This window comes from Copadichromis virginalis, linkage group LG4, assembly GCF_057382275.1.
Source record: "Copadichromis virginalis isolate Kocher_CV1m ecotype Utaka linkage group LG4, C_Virginalis_male_GT1.1, whole genome shotgun sequence".
Taxonomy (NCBI): Eukaryota; Metazoa; Chordata; class Actinopteri; order Cichliformes; family Cichlidae; genus Copadichromis; species Copadichromis virginalis.
In genome coordinates, this window is record NC_140621.1 from 36,683,132 (window position 1) to 36,692,872 (window position 9,741).

Below are 9,741 nucleotides of genomic sequence, written 5' to 3' on the forward strand. Positions count from 1 at the left end.
GGTGTGGGTTAGATACAAAACAAATTCTATGGCAAGGGGGAGCCAGAACAAACAGGTCAGGGGGAAGAAATCATGATCCCCATCCTCCGAGACTGTGGTGACTGTGAGAACATCTGACTCAAAAGAGAGGATCATTGCAGAGTTTGAAACCTGGACCCTCTGAGGTCGATCACTAAGACTATGTAATATACCCTCTGAAGGTCTTCTAGGCTTCCTGTCGTGTTTGGGTCAAATCTGACTGATTTACAACTTAAAACACTCATAAATATTGTTTTTTACATCTGCCTCGAGGCCTTATGACATCCTCCACACTATGCACTTGAACATATAACAGTGATGGTCAGCTCTTTCATTGAATTTTGATTGTTTAAATCAACCTTTACATTTGTGATGTTCCTGGTCAAAAGTACCTGCCATAGGAAATGAATGGGAATCCACTCAACCCCTCCTCCACTGACTGAGCGACCCCCTGAATGGTATTTATGGTAATGTCATCTTCTCCTTAGCACTGCCCCTGAACCCACTCTACCACCCTGCCACAACCACACCCTGCTGCCACAGTGTCATACTAAGCTGGAGCCAGAAGAGCACAGACCAGTAGAGTTACTTAGTGACTTTTTTAAAAACACGATTTAAATTCAAATTCTATTTGTCACACACACACACACACACACACACACACACACACACACACACACACACACACACACACACAACCATACACAGTATGACATGGGGGTGAAATGCTTGTAGCTGTACAATGCCCGACCATTAAATGACAGAAGAAAGTTCTACAATATTTACAATTTACTACAGAATTTACAAATTAACTTAGGAATTTACAGTAAAGAATGTGTAAATAGCAGAAGAGATTATAAAGATAAGGATTATAAATTATAGGAATTATAGGATTATAGGAAATGTGTGGTGATGTGTGTGAGAGTCCAGTCTTATAGTGACGTGTTTGGGAGAGTCCAGTCCTACACCTGGTTCAGGGCCCGAATAGCCTGGGGGAAGAAGCTCCTCTTCATTCTCTCTGTTTTGGCTTTAAGGGAGCGGAAGCGCTTCCCAGACCTCAACAGTGAGAAGAGTCCATTGTTGGGATGGGAGAGGTCCATCATAATCTTCCTAGCTTTGGACTTGCACCGCTTGGTGTAGATGGGCAGCAGGTCAGGGAGCTCTGATTGAATGATGCGTTCTGCCGAGCGCACCACCCTTTGCAGATCTCGTCTGTCCTGCTTGGTGCTGTTCCCAAACCAGGTGCAGATGTTTCCCGTCAGGACGCTCTCGATGGTGCAGGAGTAGAAGTTCTTGAGCACCTTCAGTGGCAGATGGAAGTCTGTAAGTCTTCTGAGGAAGAAGAGACGCTGACGGGCTTTCTTAACCAGGGTGTTGATGTGGCAGGACCATGACAGGTCCTGAGTGATGTGGACACCCAGGTATCGGAAACTGTCCACTCTCTCCACTGGCGTGCCACTGATGATGAGGGGTTTGTAATTCCTCGCCTGCTTTGTAGTGAAGTCCACGATCAGCTCCTTAGTCTTGCTGATGTTTAGGAGGAGGTTATTCTCCTGGCACCAGGTCTCCAGGTTCCTAATCTCCTCCAGGTAGGCCGTCTCGATGTTGTCGGAGATCAGGCCCACAACAGCAGTGTCGTCAGCAAACTTGACAATGGAGGTGGTGTCGGATGTGGCTACACAGTCATAAGTGTACAGTGAGTACAGCAGGGGGCTTAAAACACAGCCCTGAGGCACTCCAGTGCTGAGTGAGATGGAGGGGGAGACTTGTTTTCCCACCCTCACTGATTGGGGTCTGTCTGTGAGGAAGTTGAGGATCCACTGACACAGTGATGAGCTGAGTCCTAGATCCGTCAACTTGGTGAAAAGCTTAGAGGGAATTATTGTGTTGAATGCTGAACTGTAGTCCACGAACAGCATCCTAACATAATTCCCTCTGCCAGTGTCCAGGTGACTCAGGGATGTGTGGAGCAGGTGAGATATGGCATCGTCTGTGGAACGATTAGTCCGGTAAGCAAACTGAAGTGAGTCGATGGTGGGAGGAAGTGAAGAAGTGATGTGATCTCTCATCAGTCTTTCAAAACACTTCATCACAATTGAAGTCAGTGCTACTGGACGGTAGTCATTGTGGCAAGCGGGCTGTTGTTTCTTTGGAACAGGGACAATAATGGACCGTTTGAAGCACGTGGGAACCACAGCTTGGGCCAGGGAGAGGTTGAAGATCTCCGTGAACACCGGCGCTAGTTGATCAGCGCAGGCTCTAAGGACCCGGCCAGGGATTGCATCTGGTCCTGCTGCCTTCCTGGTGTTCACCCTCCTGAAGGTGTTCCTCACGGCATGCTCTGTGATGACGAATGCATTTTCTTCACTGGTGCACTCCGAGCGCGCGCAGCCGTTTGTTGTTTTAATTGCTGCGGCGTCGAAGCGAGCATAAAACGTGTTCAGCTCATCAGCCAGTGAAGCATCGGCATTCATCATTGAAGAAGCTGGTCGTTTATAGTCCGTTATAGTCCGCAGTCCTTTCCACAGGCTCCTAGAGTCGCACTGTCGTAGCTGTGACTCTAGTTTTTCCCCGTAGCTCCGCTTTGCCTTTCGGACCGCGCTGCGCACGTTGTAGGACGCAGCCTTGTATAGGTCCATATTACCGGAGACGAGCCCTTCATTGTAGGCAGCGGTGCGTGATCTCAGAGCGTCGCGGATGTTTTTATCCACCCACGGCTTCTGGTTGGGAAACGTTCGGATGATAGTTCTTTCTGCTGTGTCGTCCGCTAGTTTCCCGATAAATCCCACAACCGCTTCCGTAAACATGTTGATGTCATCAGAGCTGCGCCGAAACATGTCCCAGTCTGCGTCATCCAGTGCGTCCTGCAGCGCGGCCACCGATTGGTCCGTCCAGCGAGCGACCTCCCTCCTGATTGGTGGTTGCTGCTTTAGCCTTTGTTTGTAAGCAGGCATGAGGAAGATGGCGGAATGGTCCGATTTTCCAAATGCCGGCAGGGGTTGAGCCTTGTAACAGTTCTTGAACGGGGTGTAGCGGTGGTCTAATGTCCTCGTGTCCTCGATTTACAACCTGAATAGTTGATAAAGCGATAGATCTTTCAGCCCAATTCTACTTTTTCTGCATAATCCATCATATAAAATGTAATCAAATGGAAAAGTCTCTTTTTAAAACTTGTTTTATTAGTTTTAATCTTTTAACTTTATGCATTAAGCAAAAATTTAATTATCTGCAACATTCTCTGACTGGAAGAAATTAGTTTAACATTTAAACCTATTTTCTGCACATTCCAGCACATAAAATAAAATATTTTTTGTGTTTACACTCAGTCTTTCAAATAGATGCAAGTAAAACACAGCAGAAAATAAATAAAGTCAAAGACTCAGCGGTCCTGTTGCTCTATTTTCACCTGTAAAGCAGGAGTGGGGTAGGCGGAGGTTTACCCTGGTGCAGATGTGCAGCGGTCAGTGGAAGAATCCGCGAGTTTCTCTGTGAGTTTCCCATTACGTCGTAGCTACTCGGTGCTTGTTTGGAAGTTTAGGGGTTTTTTTCGCTGTAAAAAGAAGTTTTCTTCCCACGCACAGCGGACACTAATGTTTTTGTCACTTTTTATGGAATCAAACTCAAAGTAAGGTCAGTACTTCCACGCTTTAAACGCTGCACGCTCATACTCTCTCTGCACTCGATATGTGATCCATTGTTGATCTGCACACAGCTGTTGTCACAAACGTCGCACTCGCTTACGTCACTGTCGTGAGACATTCTCACAAAAAAAAAAAATCACAGTTTTAGTAACGCAGTAATGCAGCGTTCCTACGGGAAAGTAACGGTAATCTAATGACCGTTTTTGCAATAGTAATCCCTTACTGTACTCGTTACTTGAAAAAAGTAATCGATTACAAGAATGCGTTGCAAGTAATGCGTTACTTGTGATTTGGCGCTTTATAAATAAAACCAAATTGAAAAAAATTTAATTGTGTTGAATCAGGGACCCTCAATGAACTTTCCCTGACTAAGGTTTAACCCTCCACCCCTGTGCTAATGTGTTTATCGTACCTTAACCATAGGTCTGTACCTAGCCACCAGCTACCAGGTTTGAGATGTGTGTGTGTGTGTGTGTGTGTGTGAACTAGGAATCAAACAGATGAATTGATTCAAACTGAGGACGAGACCAAGCTCACCACCCATGGTCCCCAAATGCCAGACAGACAGGAGCACACACACACACACACACACACACACACACACACACACACACACACACACACACACACACACACACACACACACACACACACACACACACACACACACACACTTTATCTCTTGCTGCATCAACACGAAACACACAGATTATCTGATGCTGTGTCATGGACACAATAACCAGTCAGACACACCAACAGTTACTGACAAAGAGCGACTGATCAAAGGGTTGAGGCGACACCTGTGTGATGAGAAATACTCGTCAGTGTGCACAAGGACGCCCTCCATGTCCCTCCCCTACAGTAAGGCTTCATGTCCGATGAACAGCTTACATCCTGCCTCTTCTATGAGTTGAACTCGTGCTTTGTGTGTGAAAGTGTGAAAGCAGTTCTCTGACAGCGCTGTATGTTTCAGGAACACAGGTGTATTTAGAGTTCACTGTTTGAACTTTGAGGAAGTTTTGACTCTAACCAACAATTTAAAATAATTCCAAGAAAAAAGCTTTTTTTGTTTTGAATTTGAAGTTCATTACAGACTAAATGGATCCAAATCGGGAACACGGACTCATGCTCACGATTTCTGTGAAATCAACGGTGTGGATCATCTCTGAATCTTAAACACAATCTTTCATACACAACATGAAAGCAAAGCCAGGCGGTGACCAGCGTCTGTTATCAGTCCCATCAGTTTTATGTCAGACAGAAGAGGTCAGAGAAGACTCCATCAGGGTTCCTTCAGCCAGCGGCGCTGACTTATCGTCTTATTCTACAAATGTGAAGCAAAGTGAGTTTGTCTGGGAACCTTCAGAGCCTGTTTTCTGTCTATCAGCACAATCAGGAGGAGGAGAGTGCATCAGCTGCTCGGGCTGGAAACACCACAATCAGTGATCTACCATCTCCATCACCAATCATGATTACTCAGTGAACTTGTCATATGCAAGACGCAGACTCGGAAAAACAAGCCTGAGATGTTTTCACAGAGGCTGACTCATGGAGGGGTGGGTTTGAGTGCTGCAGGTCAACCCAGGTGGTTGCCGAGGGGTACCACCGCGCTGACCATGGTAACGGTAACAGTGTGTCCAGCGTGTGAGGCAAGCTCACCGCCATGATGTCGTAGCATCAGTGTGAGTTCTCCATGAACGACGAACCTGCTGGGTGTGAAATATTCTTCCAAAGCTGAACACGTTTGCACGGCTGCAGTCAGGAAGTCAGCCCGAAGTGGAAACACCTGCATCACATTCAGGTTTCGCTGCGGCGCTCTCTAGCACAGTGAAGCACATTAAGCTGCTGATAATACACAAAGTGAAATCCAACACTGCCGAGCGGAGATAAGCAGCCAGCCATCGACCGTGCGTCTCACACTCTTTCACCAAAGAGCCAATCACAGGCTTTGTTCCTGTTTTTGAACTCATTTCCAGCACAAAGGAAAACACTCTGAAACAAAGTACACAGTGCATTCTGGGTAACGCCACCAGATCTGCATTACCAATAATAATAATAATAATAATGGATTGGATTTATATAGCGCTTTTCAAGGCACCCAAAGCGCTTTACAATACCACTATTCATTCACACACTGGTGGAGGCAGCTACAGTTGTAGCCACAGCTGCCCTGGGGCAGACTGACAGAAGCCAGGCTGAGATATCGCGCCATCGGCTCCTCTGACCAACACCAGTAGGCGGTAGGGTAAAGTGTCTTGCCCAAGGACACAACGACCAGGACAGAGAGCCCAGGGATCGAACCGGCGACCTTCCGGTTACAGATGCGATTCCCAACCCCCTGAGCCACGGTCGCCCCAAATGAGCGCTGTGCCTAACAGTGGCCTCTAACCTCCGCCCGGAGCCAACAAGTGACAGTGACTGACAGCACAGCAAACCCGTCTGTGTGACGGCAGATGCGAGAACACACTCTGCTGTGACTGGATGGTGAGCCAATCTCTTGATGACCGTGTGACTTCCTGTCAGAGTCAGACAGGAAGTCCTTGCTGCAGATAAAGAGGATGAACAGGACCCTGATTACTGTTTGATAAACAACATTCCTTATCTCACTTCCATTTGAAAGCACATGATGGGAAATCTGCTTCAAGTCAATGATGTTTGTTCTAATATGTGGGGGAGCCACAGCGCCACCTACAGGACAGAGTTCACACCTGAAACTCACGCTGTAGAGTCTGGAGCCTCAAACAATCCAGCTTCTCATGTCACCATGGTAACTAACGCTGCAAACCTGCTCCAGATTACAGATGAAATCTCAACGTGCTGACCAATCAGAGTTCCTGATGATCCCTCAGAGCTGTGTGTGCAGCGTTAGTCGGTTTCTTTCTATTGGCTGGAAACAGGTTTATTCTTCTATGAGCGTTAATAACAGTCCCTGTTGTACATTACTCTGTTCAGTTACTTAATACACTGCTGTGCTGATATGGCACAAAGCACGTTAACAATCCATTTGCACAATGTTTCTATTTAAATTTAAATGCAATTATTGTTTATAATGTTTGCAGAGTCAAGGAGCCGTTCAGGACACATTTCACTGTGTGTTGTACTCGCATGACTTGACAAACTAAGGCTGTGTCCCAATTCAGCGACTGCACTGCTTGGAGTACGCATTTTGAGACCTATTACCTCACTGCGATGCGACAACGGCTGTTCCAATTCAAAGTGTACTCCTAATGCGCCTGTCACTACCCAATCCGGAGATTGAAACCCGGAAACCTGATCGGTACCACGCATGTGGCCTCTGGCTACACTGTAGCTGCCATCACCAGTGTGTGAATGGGTGGATGACTGGATGTGTAAAGCGCTTTGGGGTCCTTAGGACCAAGTAAAGCGCTATACATTTACCATGTGTGAATTTTACGATAGTTAAGGGTCAGCGTATCTGTTAAGAATAATAAGTATTTTTGCAATAATGAAATATCAATATAATGAAGACAAAAATAAAAAATAAAAAGATAGTTACGGATCAGGACTCCCCGATCCTTACTGCGCATGTGCAAAGTCGGACTGTACACATCGGGTCTAGCCGATCTGTACCGCGCATGTGTAGATGTTCTCTTCTTCTTCTTCTATAATTAACTCTGTTAATAATAATCCGTATTCGGAGCGGGTACCGACAGCGCCGTCGATTTCCCCAAATAACAAGCGTGGTCCGGTGTCGCTACCAGATCCGTACCGGAAACCCGATTGGTACCCCGCATGCGCAAATCTTACGTCACTTCCTCTCTTTGCCAGCATTGCAACATTCAATATATTTGAATGACACGGTTAGCGCCCAGTTAGCTCCTACCATTTCTCAAGGGCTCTGCCTCCTTTTCAACTACCGGGACATTTAAACAATGGATAATCTGTTTACAAACAAATTCATGCTTTTCTCCTCAACAGAGAGCGTCCCCCGATTGAACAACAGCGCCGTAAAATAAGAACAATGGCGCCTAATTACCAGTGTTGGGACTAACGCGTTATTAAGTAACGCGTTACAGTAACTACGTTATCATTGTGGTAACGAGCACGGTAACTAGTTATTATGCCAAAACCAGGAACGCGTTAGTCGTTACTGGGATTTAGATAGGCTCGTTATTCGTTACTTCGTGTGGTGGCATCGCGGAGCTTCCACAGATTCAGTAACATTAGCAAGTGGTGGAGGCCAGCAGGTGGATGAGGGAAAGGGGACGCAGAAGGAAAAGAGACCCGAGGCGGCCGCCGGTCCAAGTGTGAACTGAACTTCAGGTAAGAAGTTATGACCTGCAGTCTCTCTGGGTCAGATATAAACCAAGTTTAGGTGGAGTTTATTTTCGTTGTGCTTTTTCGTACTGCGTGCTAGCTAGCATGACGGGGTTTCTATACAGCTGGGTGGTGCTGTGTTACTGATGTTGAACTTTATTTTGTTCATAAGGTTAATTATTAGAGTTGCCAACCATCCCGTAAAAAACGGAATCGTCTCGTATTCAGAGAAATTATTACGCGTTTCGTATTGAGGTGAAAAGGAACAGTTTGTCCCGGACTTCAGCTACAATGAAAAAGACACAAAGCTGGAGTTATTCTGTCTTTGCTGCACAGCTGCCTCTTCTTCTCTCATCCTCTCCCCTCCCTCTCCTGTTGCTACTTCAGTCATGAAACTGATCAATGATCAGCTGATCGGCTTTTCTCTCGTTTGTTTATCGTCCACTTTGTGCCAGAAAGAGGAAACCAGCGGATGTCGCGCTAAACAACAGCAGCACGTTTAAGCTTGATCAGCTGTTGTTAGAATTGATTTAATATTAATTTCTAGTATCAGCTGATGTTTGCTGGAGCCACAGCTGTAAAGCTGCTGGTCATGATATGGTTTGGATATGTGGTGAGAGGGAAACATGAAGATGAAACCAGGAGATGTCCTTACTGAATCATCAGAGCTGTGATGGAGAAACAGGTTTACCTTTTAGGTGACATGGATGAGTTGAAGTTATGAACTGTTTCTGAGAGACAAATAACACCAGGATCCTTTTTTAGGTAGCTGACAGCTGGTAACTGTGCAGGGGCGGGTCTAGCAAAGTGTTTCCAGGGGGGCAGGTAGGGCATTAACAGGGAGAGGGGGGCACAAAGAAATACTATCTTATTCTCATTTAAAATGTCTAGCTTTTAAAAAATAATTATCTGAGTTTTACAACAAACGATTGATAGATTGATGCATATATACCATCAGAACAGCGCACATCACTGTCACAACAGTGTTTATTTTCATTCAAAGGCTTTAGGATTTTTCCTATAATGGTGGGCCGGTCTCTAGTCAAAGTGCCCGGGCCGATTTATTTGTCCCAGTCCAGCCCTGTATGCAGCTCATCTGCAGTCTGGTGTTTCCTACATCTTCCTATTCAGAAGGCAGAATTTCAGAGTTCTGAGTACAATCGAAGCACCACGACTGCAGTTTTTGTGTTGGATGTAAAAGGCACACATGACACTGTGACGTAGGCTAGAATCATGGCAGCAGTCAATGACGGTCCAGGCGTGGGGTTTCTCTCGTGGAAATATGCACGTTATCATATCCTTTCTGTTGGTAGGTGGCACAGTGTACTGTGGCAAGTAAGCAAGCTAGAAGACTGCAAAGTTATGGAAGCAACACATTAACAAGAGAATTCTGAGTAAAACCAAAGTTACTTTCCCTAGTAACTAGTTACTTTGAAAGTAACGAGTAACTTGAAGTAACTGAGTTACTTGGAAGTAACTAGTAATGTAACTAAGTTACTAATTTAAAGTAACTTACCCAACACTGCCCCAAGTGGAGGAGTTCAAGTATCTCGGGGTCTTGTTCGCGAGTGATGGGAGAAGGGAGCCGGAGATCGACAGACGGATTGGGGCTGCAGCTGCAGTGATGCGGACGCTGCACCGGTCCGTCGTGGTGAAGAGAGCTGAGTGTAAAAGCGAAGCTCTCAATTTACCGGTCGATCTACGTCCCTACCCTCACCTATGGCCACGAGCTGTGGGTAGTGACCGAAAGAACGAGATCGCGGATACAAGCGGCAGAAATGAGCTTCCTCCGAAGGGTGGCTGG